Below are 14226 nucleotides of genomic sequence, written 5' to 3'. Positions count from 1 at the left end.
ACTGAAAAAGGAACTCCGCAGGTCTGTAGGTGCCCAATATGCTTCTGGAGATCAGTGGAGAATTAACTCCAGAAGGAATAAAGGGATGGAGCCAAAGCAAAAATACCACCCAGTTGTTAATGGGACTGGTGATAGAAGCAAGGTTCGATGCTGTAAAGAGCAATATTGCATAGGAACCTGGAATGTTAGGTCCATGAATCAAGGCAAATTGGAAGTGGTCAACAGGAGATGGCACGAGTGAACATCAACATTCTAGGAATCAGTGAACTACGATGGACTGGAATGGGTGAATGTAACTCAGATGACCATTATATCTACTACTGTGGGTAGGAATCCCTTAGAAGAAATGGAGTAGCCATCATAGTCAATAAGAGAGTCCAAATGCAGTACTTGGATGCAATCGCAAAAAGGACAGAATGATCTCTGTTCATTTCCAAGGCAAACCATTCAATATCACGGTAATCCAAGTCTATGCCCCAACCAGTAATGCTGAAGAAGCTGAAGTTGAACAGTTCTATGAAGACCTACAAGACCTTCTAGAACTAACACCCAAAAGAGATGTCCTTTTCATTATAGGGGATTGGAATGCAAAAGTAGGAAGTCAAGAAACACCTGAAGTAACAGGCAAATTTGGCCTTGGAGTACAGAATGAAGCAGGGCAAAGGCTAATAGAGTTCTGCCAAGAGAAGGCACTGGTCATGGCAAACACCCTCTTCCAACAACACAAGAGAAGACTCTACACATGGACATCAACAGATGGTTGACACCAAAATCACACTGATTATATTCTTTGCAGCCAAAGATGAAGAAGCTCTATACAGTCAGCAAAAATAAGACTGGGAGCTGACTGTGGCTTGGATCATGAACTCCTTATTGCCAAATTCAGACTGAAATGGAAGAAAGTGGAGAAAACCACTAGACCATTCTGGTATGACCTAAATCAAACCCCTTATGACTATACAGTGGAAGTTAGAAATAGATTTAAGGGACTAGATCTGATAGACAGAGTGCCTGATGAACTATGGATGGAGGTTCGTGACATTGTGCAGGAGACAGGAATCAAGACCATCCCCAAGAAAAAGAAATGCAAAAAAGCAAAATGGCTATCTGAGGAGGTCTTACAAATAGCTGTGAAAAGAAGGGAAGAGAAAAGCAAAGGAGAAAAGGAAAGATATACCCATGTGAATGCAGAGTTCCAAAGAATAGCAAGGAGAGATAAGAAAGCCTTCCTCAGTGATCGATGCAAAGAAATAGAGGAAAACAACAGAATGAGAAAGACTAGAGATCTCTTCAAGAAAACTACAGATACCAAAGGAACTCCTTTTCCTATTTGGAACCAGTCTGTTTTTCTATGTCCAGTTCCTGACCTGCACACAGGTTTCTCAAGAGGCAGGTCAGGTGGTCTGGTATGCCAATCTGGTATGCAAAGATGGGCTCAATAAAGCACAGAAACGGTATGGACCTAACAGAAGCAGAAGATATTAAGAAGAGGTGGCAAGAATACATAGAACTGTACAAAAAAGATCTTCACGACCCAGAAAATCATGATGGTGTGATCACTCACCTAGAGTCAGATATCCTGGAATGTGAAGTCAAGTGTTCATCACTATGAACAAAGCTAGTGGAGTTGATGGAATTCCAGTTGAGCTATTTTAAATCCTGAAAGACAACGCTGTGAAAGTGCTGTGCTCAATATGCCAGCAAATTTGGAAAACTCAGCAGTGGCCACAGGACTAGAAAAGGTCAGTTTCGTTCCAATCCCACAGAAAGGCAATGCCAAAGAATGCTCAAACTACCACACAATTGCACTCATCTCACTTTGAGCTAGTAAAGTAATGCTCAAAATTCTCCAAGCAAGGCTTCAACAATACATGAACCATGAACTTCAAGATGTTCAAGCTGGTTTTAGAAAAGGCAGAGGAACCAGAGATCCAATTGCCAACATCCACTGGATCATCGAAAAAGCAAGAGAGTTCCAGAAAAATATCTATTTCTGCTTTATTCACTATGCCAAAGTCTTTGACTATGTGGATCACAATAAACTGTGGAAAATTCTGAAAGAGACTGGCATACCAGACCACCTGACCTGCCTCTTGAGAAACCTGTGTGCAGGTCAGGAACTGGACATGGAACAACAGACTGGTTCCAAATAGGAAAAGGAGTACATCAAGGCTGTATACTGTCACCCTGCTTATTTAACTTATATGCAGAGTACATCACGAGAAACGCTGGGCTGGAGGAAGCACAAGCTGGAAACAAGATTGCTGGGAGAAATATCAATGATCTCAGATATGCAGATAACACCACCCTTATGGCAGAAAGTGAAGAAGAACTAAAAAGCTTCTTGATGAAAGTGAAAGACGAGAGTGAAAAAGTTGGCTTAAAGCTCAACATTCAGAAAACTAAGATCATGGCATCCGGTTCCATCACTTTATGGCAGATAGACGAGAAACAGTGAAAACAGTGGCAGACTTTATTTTTTTGGGCTCCAAAATCACTGCAGATGGTGACTGTAGCCATGAAATTGAAAGATGCTCACTCCTTGGAAGGAAAGTTATGACCAACCTAGATAGCATATTAAAAAGCAGAAACATTACTTTGCCAACAAAGGTCCGTCTAGTCAAGGCTATGGTTTTTCCAGTGGTCATGTAGGGATGTGAGAGTTGGACTATAAAGAAAACTGAGCGCCAAAGAATTGACGCTTTTGAACTGTGGTGTTGGAGAAGACTCTTGAGAGTCCCTTGGACTGCAACCAGTCCATCCTAAAGGAGATCAGTCCTGGGTGTTCATTGGAAGGATTGATGTTGAAGCTGAAACTCCAATACTTTGGCCACCTGATGCAAAGAGCTGACTCACTGAAAAGACCCTGATGCTGGGAAAGACTGAGGGCAGGAGGAGAAGGGGATGACGGAGGATGAGATGTTTGGATGGCATTACCGACTCAATGGACATGGGTTTGGATGGACTCGGGAGTTGGTGATGGACAGGGAGACCTGGCATGCTGCAGTTCATGGGGTCGCAAAGAGTCAGACATGACTGAGCGACTGAACTGAACTGAATACCTCAGACTCCTCACCTGTAAAATACAGATTAATACCCCCTCATAAGGTTACTGTGAAAATTAAATGAGCTAAATACAAGTAAAATGGGCTTCCTCAGTGGTTCAACAGTAAAGAATCCACCTGTAAAGCAGACGACTTGGTTTTGATCCCTGGTTTGGGAAGATCCCCTGGATAAAGAAATGGCAACCCTCTCCAGTATTCTTGTCTGACAAATCCCATGGACAGAGGAACCCAGTGGGCTACATACAGTTCATGCAGTCGCAAAAGAATCGGACATGACTTAGCAACTAAACAACAAGTAAAATGCTTAAAACAGAAGCTGACATATATTAAGTGCTCAGTAAACATCAGCTATTATTATTATTTTTTAAAATACTGTGACACTAGGAGGGGAAAGGACTGAGCAGACACACGTTTTCTAGATTATGGAAAGGACTTCGCCTCAATGTACCCAAATAAAACCTTCACCATATAACTTAATAACATGGCATTCTGGGGCCTTCCCAGGTGGTCCAGCAGTTAAGAATCTGCCTGCAACTGCAGGAGACATAGGTTCAATCCCTGATTTGGGAAGATTCCACATGCTGCAGGGAAATAAGACCATGTATCCCAACTACTGAAGCCTAGTGCCTAGAGCCCGTGATCTGCAACAAAGCAGCCACTCCAGTGAGAAACCTGCACACCACAACTAGAAAGTAACCATGGAAAGTAACCACAACTAGAGAAAGCCTCTGCATAACAATGAAGACACAGAGCAGCCATGAATAAATAAATACGTCAGTTCAGTTCAGTTCAGTCACTCAGTCGTGTCCGACTCTTTGTGACCCCATGGACTGCAGCACACCAGGCCTCCCTGTCCATCACCAACTCCTGGAGTTTAATCAAATTCATGTCCATTGAGTCAGTGATGGCATCGAGCCATCTCATCCTCTGTCTTCCGTTTCTCCCGCCTTCAATCTTTCCCAGCATCAGGGTCTTTTCAAATAAGTCGGCTCTTCGCATCAAGTGGCCAAAAGATTGGAGTTTCAGCTTCAACATCAGTCCTTCCAATAAACACTCTGGACACATCTCCTTTAGGATGGACTAATTGGATCTCCCTGCAGTCCAAGAGACTCTCAAAAGTCTTCTCTAACACCACAGTTCAAAAGCATCAATTCTTTGGCACTCAGCTTTCTTTATAGTCCAACTCTCACATCCATACATGACCACTGGAAAAACCATAGCCTTGACTAGATGGAACTTTGCTGGCAAAGTAATGTCTCTGCTTTTTAATATGCTGTCTAGGTTGGTCATGGCTTTTCTTCCAAGGAGCAAGTGTCTTTTAATTTCATGGCTGCAGTCACCATCTGCAGTGATTTTGGAGGCCAGGAAAATAAAATCTGACACTGTTTCCCCATCTATTTGCCATGAAGTGATGGGACCGGATGCCATGATCTTAGTTTTCTGAATGTTGAGCTTTAAGCCAACGTTTTCACTCTCCTCTTTCACTTTCATCAAGAGGCTCTCTAGTTCTTCTTTACTTTCTGCCATAAGGGTGGTGTTATCTGCATATCTGAGGTTAGTGATATTTCTCCAGGCAATCTTGATTCCAGCTTGTGCTTCATCCAGCCCAGCGTTTCTCGTGATGTACTCTGCATATAAGTTAAATAAGCAGGGTGACAATATACAGCCTTGATGTACTCCTTTTCCTATTTGGAACCAGTCTGTTGTTTCATGGCCGGTTCTAACTGTTGCTTCCTGACCTGCACACAGCTTTCTCAAGAGGCAGGTCAAGTGGTCTGGTATGCCAACCTCTTGAAGAATTTTCCACAGTTTGTTTTGATTCACACAGTCAAGGGCTTTGGCATAGTGAACAAAGCAGAAATAGATATTTTTCTGGAACTCTCGTTTTTTCAATGATCCAACGGATGTTGGCAATTTGATCTCTGGTTCCTCTGCCTTTTCTAAATCCAGCTTGAACATTTGGAAGTTCATGGTTCATGTATTGTTGAAGACTGGCTTGGAGAATTTTGAGCATTACTTTACTAGCATGTGAGATGAGTTTGAACATTCTTTGGCATTGCCTTTCTTTGGGATTGGGATGAAACTGACCTTTTCCAGTCCTGTGGCCGGTGCTGAGTTTTCCAAATTTGCTGGCATATTGAGTGCAGCACCTTCACAGCATCATCTTTTAGGATTTGAAATAGCTCAGCTGGAATTCCGTCACTTCCACTAGCTTTGTTCATAGTGATGCTTCCTAAGGCCCACTTGACTTCGCATTCCAGGATGTCTGGCTCTAGGTGAGTGATCACACCACTGTGATTATCTGGGTTGTGAAGATCTTTTTGTACAGTTCTTCTGCGTATTCTTGCCACCTCTTCTTAGTATCTTCTGCTTCCGTTAGATTGTACCATTTCTGTCCTTTATTGAGCATCTTTGCATGAAATGTTCCCTTGGTATCTCTAATTTTCTTGAAGAGATCTCTAGTCTTTCCCATTCTATTGTCTTCCTCTATTTCTTTGCGCTGATCACTGAGGAAGGCTTTCTTATTTCTCCTTGATATTCTTTGGAACTCTAAATAAATAACTGAAAAAAAAAAAAGGCATTCTGGTTTATCCCTCAGCCCAATGTGAGCTTGGCTAGCCACTTTTCTCTGAGACCAATCAACTCTGGTGCACCAAAAAAAAACAAGTGCGCTTGAAAAACTAAGAAATGGATCCTAAATCCTGAAAACCCCACCAAGTTAAGAGCATCCTGATAAGGCTTGTCAAAAGAGCTAGACAGTCAAACTTACAACCTTGGTTCCATCTAAAAGGCAACACTGGTTGAAAATGACTCAGTGAAAAGAATGTGATGCTATGCAGGAGATACTTAAAGTATACCACAAATTGGTTTTATCATGATTGTATAAAGAGAAACTCTTAGCTTTAAGAAGCACTAGTCAGGGGCTTTCCTGGTGGTCTAGTGGTTAAGAATCCACCTTACAACCTTGGGACATCAGTTTGATCCCTGGTCCGGGAAGATCCCACATGCTGTGGGGCAACTAGGCGCCTCTGCCACAATGACTGAGCCTGTGCTCTGGGGCCCATGTGCAGCGACACATGCAGCAACCACTGAAGCCCTGAGCACCCTAGAGCCTGTACTCTGCAACAAAGAAGCCACCACAATGAGAAGCCCATACAAAGAGTAGCCCGGCTCTCTGAAACGACAGGAAATCTGCGCACAGCAACAAATACCCAGTGCAGCCAAAAAATTAAATAACAAATGTTTATAACTACAAGTTTTCAATTATCTATACTAAAGGAGGTGCAATGTCGTGTAAATAAGTCAAAACAGACAGTAAAGGAAGAAATCCTAAACATTTCACTTTGGAATGTATTATGTAATTTTTCCTATAGATGTATAACCAAAATTGCATATGGGCTGAATAATAAAATGTATTTACACAGCTTGGCCATATATTAAAGACATCATGGAAGTGAATTCAGAATAAAAGAAGAAAGCCAGCGTGAGATAAATTCCTATAGATAATTTACATGAGGATCATTTAAAACTATTATTATGTTAATAGTTCCTCTCAACCTCACAGCATCCTCTTGAGGCTCAATCTTAGGCCACAGATTCTTTCAAATGAAAATCTGTAATTGTCATTTAGAAATACAAGGTGAGAACAAGTGAGTTTCCAAAAGTGAATGAATCTAGACCTGGGGAGCCATGGGACAATCATGCAACTGATGGGTTTTGCTCCCACAGATATGTAGGTGCATTACTGTGCCTACAGAGGTTGCCATTTCCTTCTCCAGGGGATCTTCCTGACCCAGGGATTGAACCCGGGTCTCCCACCTTGCAGGCAAAAGCTTTAACCCCTGAGCCACCAGGGAAGCCCAAGTATCAACCTAACTGCAGGTCAATTTATTTCAAAAAATCAAGCTATTCTTGAAAGTTTATGTAACAATTTCAAGTGCCAGAAAGGACTTCAGCCATCACCCTGTTTAAACCCTTTGATTTTACAGAAGAAACTGAGATACACAAAAGCTGGAACATGTCTGTCAAGCTATATAATAAAGTGAATATTTAAGTATCACTTCTTTATTGAGATATAACATGTAACACTGTGTTAGTTTCAGCTACACAACATAATGATTTGATATACACATATATAGTGAAATTATCACCATGATAAGTTTAGTTAATATCCATCATCACAGTGTCACAAAAAAAACTGCATGTGATAATAACTTTTAATATCTACAGGAAGTTCATTATCTAAATAATTCACTTATATAAATAAATAACCTATATTTCTTGTAAAAAGAGACTTTATTTTGCTTAAATTGGACCACATTATCTGCTTTATCTTAAAGTTCCCTACTGTACAACTTCAGATGTACCAAAAATAAAAGCAGTCCTCTGGAATAGAACGTTACTCCCATAAAGCCTCTCCACTATAGCACAGCAGGAACCCTCCTTTCCGATTAGTCTAACCACCTACTCTAGCCTATTTGTCAGCTCATACACGCATTCCTCAAATTTGTTATTCCACTCTGAAGGCTAGGAAAGTTCTCCTACCTCGTATGTGAATACCACTCTTCTGGATCCAGGTCACACTTCACCTTGCCTCGAAGTGTTTCCTAATCACCTCCGTTCCCTCTGAATTCCCATCATGTTTACTGTCACTTTCTTGGCAGTTAGCAAATGTTACTTAGAATCCCTTACCTGATCATTAATATAGGATGCCCAGAGCTATAATTGCATGTGTTTTTCCCTACCCTCAATTATCTTTTGGTAGGTGTAGTGAGAACTTAAAACAGGCACATAAAAACCAAAACAAAAACAGTTGGTGAAAAGATAAAATCGATTTTTTCCCCTTTACTAACACGTCCTTTAATGCTGTTTATCTTTTCAATCATAAAGATACTAAAAGAATAATTATGGGAAATGGAATATTATATAACACATCTTTAACACAGCAATTCCACTTCCACTTTAAGAGTCCATCCTAAGGGATCGATCTGATCAGTGTATAAAGATTCATCACAGCATAATTTATAAGCAAAAATTGGAGAAAAAAGTTCATTAGTAGGGAATTCACCACATAAAATATGATGCCCCCGTATAACTCTATTTTTATGTAGTTATTTTAAAAGCTTATTTTTAATGACATGAAAATTTTTAAGTTTTTTCTATTTTTCTCTCCACGATTTAATAATCAGAAAAAAGCAAATCTTCTCACTCTGAAAAAAATAGAGGGTAGATTTGAAATAACATACAACTCTTTATCACTTAAGAAGTAAGACATTCGCTTAGGAACAGAAGTAGTCCCTAACAATGTATCAAAGTCAACATATAATTATTTTCATAACTAACATGTTGCTTCTTCATGCCAGAAATTTCTGAAATAATTACCCACAACTGTTCACCTATTCAGAGGACATCTCTGTAAGTGGTGACAAGACAGCAATGAGTCATCAAGTCAAGTCAACAGCGACCACCACTATCATCCCATCATCAGACCAAGGAGGCAGAGGGGAAATCCACTTATTTAGCACCTATGATCAACAGATTTGAATACTGAAGTACACGAAGACCAAGATGGTACTCAGCTGCCTTTTGCTGACTGGACTTCAACTTCAGTGGCTCCCACAGCCATTCCATCTCAGGCCCTCGTTCACTCTCATACACTAGCAAGGATCTCTTGGAATTGTTTCTAATTTCCAGATGCTAACTTCTGAATTTTTCTCTCTGAACTTCTATTCTGTTTACCAAGAGGAAGGGAAGACTCACGATGAGAAAATAAGTAGGACCTAGCTGGGCATACTGGAGGAACAGAAGGAAAGCCTGTGTAGCTTGAACATGGTGCACAAAGGAAAACGCCACAAAGAATAGACAGGGACCCTATCACAGAGAGCCTGACAGGTCATGATAAAGTCTCTGGATGTTGTATTTTCAAAATTTTTTACACTCCCATGGTGAACTAATTTCATGTAAATAAAACACAGGTCTATGTTGCAAAGCTCACCTGCTCTTCCAACAGATTAAACTGCCTGCCTGCTAAGCAGCCTCTCTTAAATGTCAATACATGCAAAGCCAAATGCTTTATTTATATCTGCTAACAGACTGGGCTTCCCAGGTGGCTCAGTGGTAAAGAATCTGCCAAGCAAGAGCCATGGGATCGATCCCTGGGTCGGGAAGATCCCCTGGAGAAGGAAACAGCAACCCGCTCCAGTATTCTTGCTTAGAAAATCCCATGAGAGAGGACCCTGGTGGGCTACACAACTTAGTGACTAGGGAACAACAGACCATTACCCAGGCTTGACATCTCAAAGCTGTCTTTCATTCCTTGTCTGCTGTCCACCCCCACCACCTAGGGGCTTCAGAGGCTTCCAAGTCTCCAACCTACTCCTTCTTTTCTAGTCCCAAAGCCACCATCCTAGTTCACACCAGCACCATTTCTTGGTCAGATTGCTGGAACAGTAGCCACTTTCTAGAGTTTCAGTTCCTTCCACATCAAATGTATCCTGTGTGATGTCGTTTAGTTTGAAGACCATCAGCAAGCAGGTTATATACAAATTTATTAACTGAAATCCTGACTTCACTTCAAGCTCCACTCACATTTCTGCCTACTTAATATATTTATACTCAGCCTCATTCACATCTCAAATTTTAACAGGTCTAAAACTGAAGATCCTGACTTCTGATCTTCCCTCCAAACCCTCACCTGCTCCTCCCATTCCTATCTCCTGCTTCCATCTCAGTAAGTGATACCTCTACCCACCTATATATTTGAGACAGAAACCTGGAAATCATCCTTGACACTTTCTTCTCCCAAACCCCCACATTCACTCTAAAATTTGATAGAGTCTCTGACATACTTCTCAAATACTTCTCTCCATCACCTCTGCCACTGAGTTCCACCTGCAAAGATTCTTATTTAGGTGTTATAAGGTGCAGCCCAGGCTTTAGGAGCTTCAAAAGCTCCCCAGGTGATTCTAACATGCAGCTAAGGACTCATCCACTGTTCTACAGGTCCCAGACTCCTACTAACCTCTCCAAGGTTATTTCTACCACTTTCTCCCTTGTTCACCTAACTCTAGCCACCCTGGCCTCCCTGCTTGTTTCTTGCACATGCTGGGCACATATATTCCTCCTGGCTTTTGCCCTTGCTACTCCCTCTGCCTGGAGGGTACTCCTCCACTTTCTACTTCTACAGATATTACTCAAATATTACCTTTGTAGTGATTTAATGAGACAGTCCCTGGCCATTCTATCTAAACTTGCAATACCCAACTCCACCCAAACACTCAGTATCTCTTTCTCCAGCTTTATTTTTCTCCTTGGGATTTACCACCTTCTAACATGACTATATATTTTATTTATCTTGTTTACTGCCTGAATATGCACTTCATGAGAACAGAGATTTTTATCTGTTTTGTTCCTTCACTATATCCCCAGCACCTAGAACATCATCTTGCACAAGGCAAGTACTTGATTAAAAATTTAACTCTTCAGCAAGGCCTTCCCAGATTCCTCAATTAAACTTAATTTCCCCATTTACCCCCCCCATAGTAATTTATTCCCTTCCTTCATAACATTTACAGTAATTTGTAATTATATTTTATTTATTGAAGTTCCTTTCCTAGAGTGGAAATTCTCAAATATGGATTTTTTGTTTGGTTCACCATTATATACAGCATTTCTCATGCTTAAGTGGCACAGAGCAACTATTTAAAATTTTTTTGATGAACGGACTAATAAATGATTGAGGTCAAATAAATTTTCTGAAAGCACATTCTGATATTATTTTTTCAAAACATTTCAAAGTCTCTCCATCACTTACCACATTAAACCCTAACTGCCTGGTCTTGGTAGAAAGTGAAAGTCACTCAGTTGTATCCGATTCTTTGCGACCCCATGGACTGCAGCCTGCCAGGCTTCTTCATCCATGGGATTTTCCAGGCAAGAATACCGGAGTGCGTTGCCATTTCCTTCTCCAGGAGATCTTACCGCCCCAGGGATTGAACCCAGGTCTCCCATATTGTAGGCAGAAGCTTTACCTTCTGAGCCACCAGGGAAGACCGCCCATATTCTGAGCCAATTTACTTTCCTTTTTTATCTCCTATTTTCCCATGTGTCTTCTCCTTCAGCTACACTACACTGCTCATTATTTCCAGTACACACCCTATACTAACAATGCATTTACCCACCTCCACATTTTTGCTCTCGACATTCCTTCTGCCTGAACTAACTTTTTATTTCTGCCTATCAAAATTCCAGCCTTTAAAATACCTACCCTTCAAAGTCCAGTTCAAATGCAACCTTTACAAAGACAGTCTTTCCACCCTAACTTTCCCAACTGAATGGTGTCTTCCTTTTGTTTTTTTTTGGCTGCACCACACAGCATGGGGGACCGTAATTTCCTGGCCATGGGTCAAACCAGTGCCCTCTGTAGTGGAAACACTAAGTCTTAACCACTGGACAGCCAGGGAAGTCCCTCTTTCCCTTCTAAACACCAAAATACTGGGTTGGCCTAAAAGGTCAATCGGGTTTTTCCATAACATCTTACAGAAAAACTTGACGACTTTATACAACACTTTATATAATACCACAACAGAACATATAATATTGGTTTAATTCCCCACTCATTTCAGAACATACCCTTTACCAAACCTTTTGTTTACAGTCACTCAATAGGTATCTGTTGAAGTCAGTTAACACCACCAGTCCTGTCTCTGTCATAAAACATATTTAAATTTGGGGGGAAGGGTGTTTCCTTTCACAAGACTCTTAAATGACCAAAAGATTTAAAGCTGCAGTAACAGATTCTTAGCCTTAACCTTCCCTTCTATGCCTTTTCTGGAAAGGTAAGATCTTCCCAAAAGCAATTTTTGCAGCTCAGATTTTCTAATTTTTATTTAAATTTATTTATTTTTAATTGAAGGATAATTGCTTTACAATATTGTGTTGGTTTCTGTCATGTATCAACACGAATCAGCGACAGGGTATACCGGATGCCCCCTCCCTCTTAAACTTCCCTCTCACCCCACCCTACCAATCTGGGTTATCACAGAGCACCAGATTTGGCAGCTCCGATTTTTTTAATGTATTCAACTGCTTGGGAAAAAAGTGTTAAGCTACATGTGCTACTATGTGACTAAACTCCCACAGTGAGAAACTGAAAGTGAAAGTCACTCAGCTGTGTCTTACCCTCTGCGACCCCACGCACTACAGTCCATGGGATTCCCCAGGCCAGAATACTGCGGTGGGTAGCCTTTCCCTTCTCCAGGGGATCCTCTCAACCCAGGGATAGAACCCAGGTCTCCCGCATTGCAGGCGGATTCCTCATGAGCTCAGCCACAAGGGAAACTCCATAAGCCATGTCAAAATTGGTTACCCTACGATTATGACATGTTTGAAGGACTAGCTGAAAATCTGAATGCCTTAAATTCTGCTGTTTGAAAACAATAATTACTAGAAAACTATTTTTGTTCAAAAAAAATCTCAAACTTTTTAGAATCTTTCAAGTATCCCATTACTTTGCCAACAAAGGTCCATCTAGTCAAGGCTATGGTTTTTCCAGTAGTTATGTGTGGATGAGAGGGTTGGACTATAAAGAAAGCTGAGCACCGAAGAATTGATCCTTTTGAACTGTGGTGCTGGAGAAGACTCTTGAGAGTCCCTTGGACTGCAAGGAGATAAAACCAGTCCATCCTAAAGGAAATCAGTCCTGAATATTCATTGGAAGGACAGATGCTGAAGCTGAAACTTCAATGCTTTGGCCACCTGATGTGAAGAACTGACTCATTTGAACAGACCCTGATGCTGGGAAAGACTGAATGTAGGAGGAGAAGGGGACAACAGAGGATGAGATGGCTGGATGGCATCACCAACTCAATGGACATGAGTTTGAGCAAACTCCAGGAGTTGGTGATGGACAGGGAGGCCTGGCGTGTTACAATCTATGGGGTTGCAGAGTCGGACACAACTGAGCGACTGAACTGAAGTATCCCTTCATTTCTCCATCACATTAAATATTGTTAAGTAACAGTACTAGCAATCCAGTAAAATTCTACCATGAAACACTTGTTGTACCTCAAATAATATATACCTTTGTTACCCTACCCACTGTGGTTCCCAAAGTGTAGTTCATAAATCCCTGAAAGCCCCTTTCAGTGAGTTTGCTGAAACTACTTTCACAGTATTAAGAAATTTTTGCCTTTTTCATTGTCTCGGCATTTGCACTGGTATACAACGAAATCGAAGCCTTAGTATAAAGAAAGGTAATGGCATCAAACTGTACTAGAGTCATGCGTGTCTTTTACCATCATGGACTATTCTTTTGAAAAAGTCAATTTCACTTGAAAATATTCCTGAGGAAGCAGTATTAATTTTATTAAATCTGAGCCCTTGTATGGGTCTTTTAAATATTCTGCATGATGAAATGGGAAGTACGTAGATAGCACTTCTATAGGATACTCAAGTACATTGGCAGTCTCCAGGAAAACCTCTTGTGGCTCTTGATTTGTGAGCTAAACTAACTGCTTTTTTCATGGAATACTACTTTTACTTGGAACAAAGGGCAAACTGTGGTTATTCAGACATGAATATTTAGCAGACATTTTCTTGAAAATGAAGTGATTCTGTCACTTCAAGGAAGACAACTGACAGTATTTGTAACTAATGGCAAAATCAAACTTTTTAATCAAAAATTAAAATCTTGGAAATATTGTAGCTGCATACATTCCCAATACTTAAAAATCTTTCTGATAAGGAGAATGATATTAGCTAATGTGGGTTTTTGGTATCATATTACGAAATGTGTCATTTGGAAGATGTGTAACTCAATGAACCAACATTTCCAAACAACCAATGCATGATATCATAAAATCAAGTATCAGTTAAAGATCTATTTAAAGTACAAGAAAAACCAATGAATTTTAATATACAACATGATTTCAGATTCCACACTGCAACGTAACTCATGAAGAAACTACTGATTATCAAGTTTTGGTGTAGTATCAGAGAATATGCACAGCTGTCTGAAAATGCTCCTCCCTTTTCCAACTACAAGTACTTTGAGGACATATTTTCTTCATATATTTCAATCAAAACAATCTATCACATCAGGTTGAATATAGACACAGACATGATAGTTTAGCTGTCTTCTATTAAGCTGGATATTTAAGAG

The 14226-nt window shown here is 40.6% G+C and overlaps 1 protein-coding gene across 3 annotated transcripts in view; it reads right to left on the bottom strand.

The window, feature by feature from the left end:
• The window catches only part of SPOP (speckle type BTB/POZ protein), an 82266-nt gene that overhangs the window by 56084 nt on the left and 11956 nt on the right, over positions 1-14226 (bottom strand). The gene's annotated exons all lie outside the window — the stretch shown is intronic.

This window comes from Ovis canadensis, chromosome 11, assembly GCF_042477335.2.
Source record: "Ovis canadensis isolate MfBH-ARS-UI-01 breed Bighorn chromosome 11, ARS-UI_OviCan_v2, whole genome shotgun sequence".
Classification (NCBI taxonomy): Eukaryota; Metazoa; Chordata; class Mammalia; order Artiodactyla; family Bovidae; genus Ovis; species Ovis canadensis.
The sequence above is the reverse complement of the archived record's forward strand: the minus strand, read 5'-3'. Positions and strand labels throughout refer to the sequence as shown.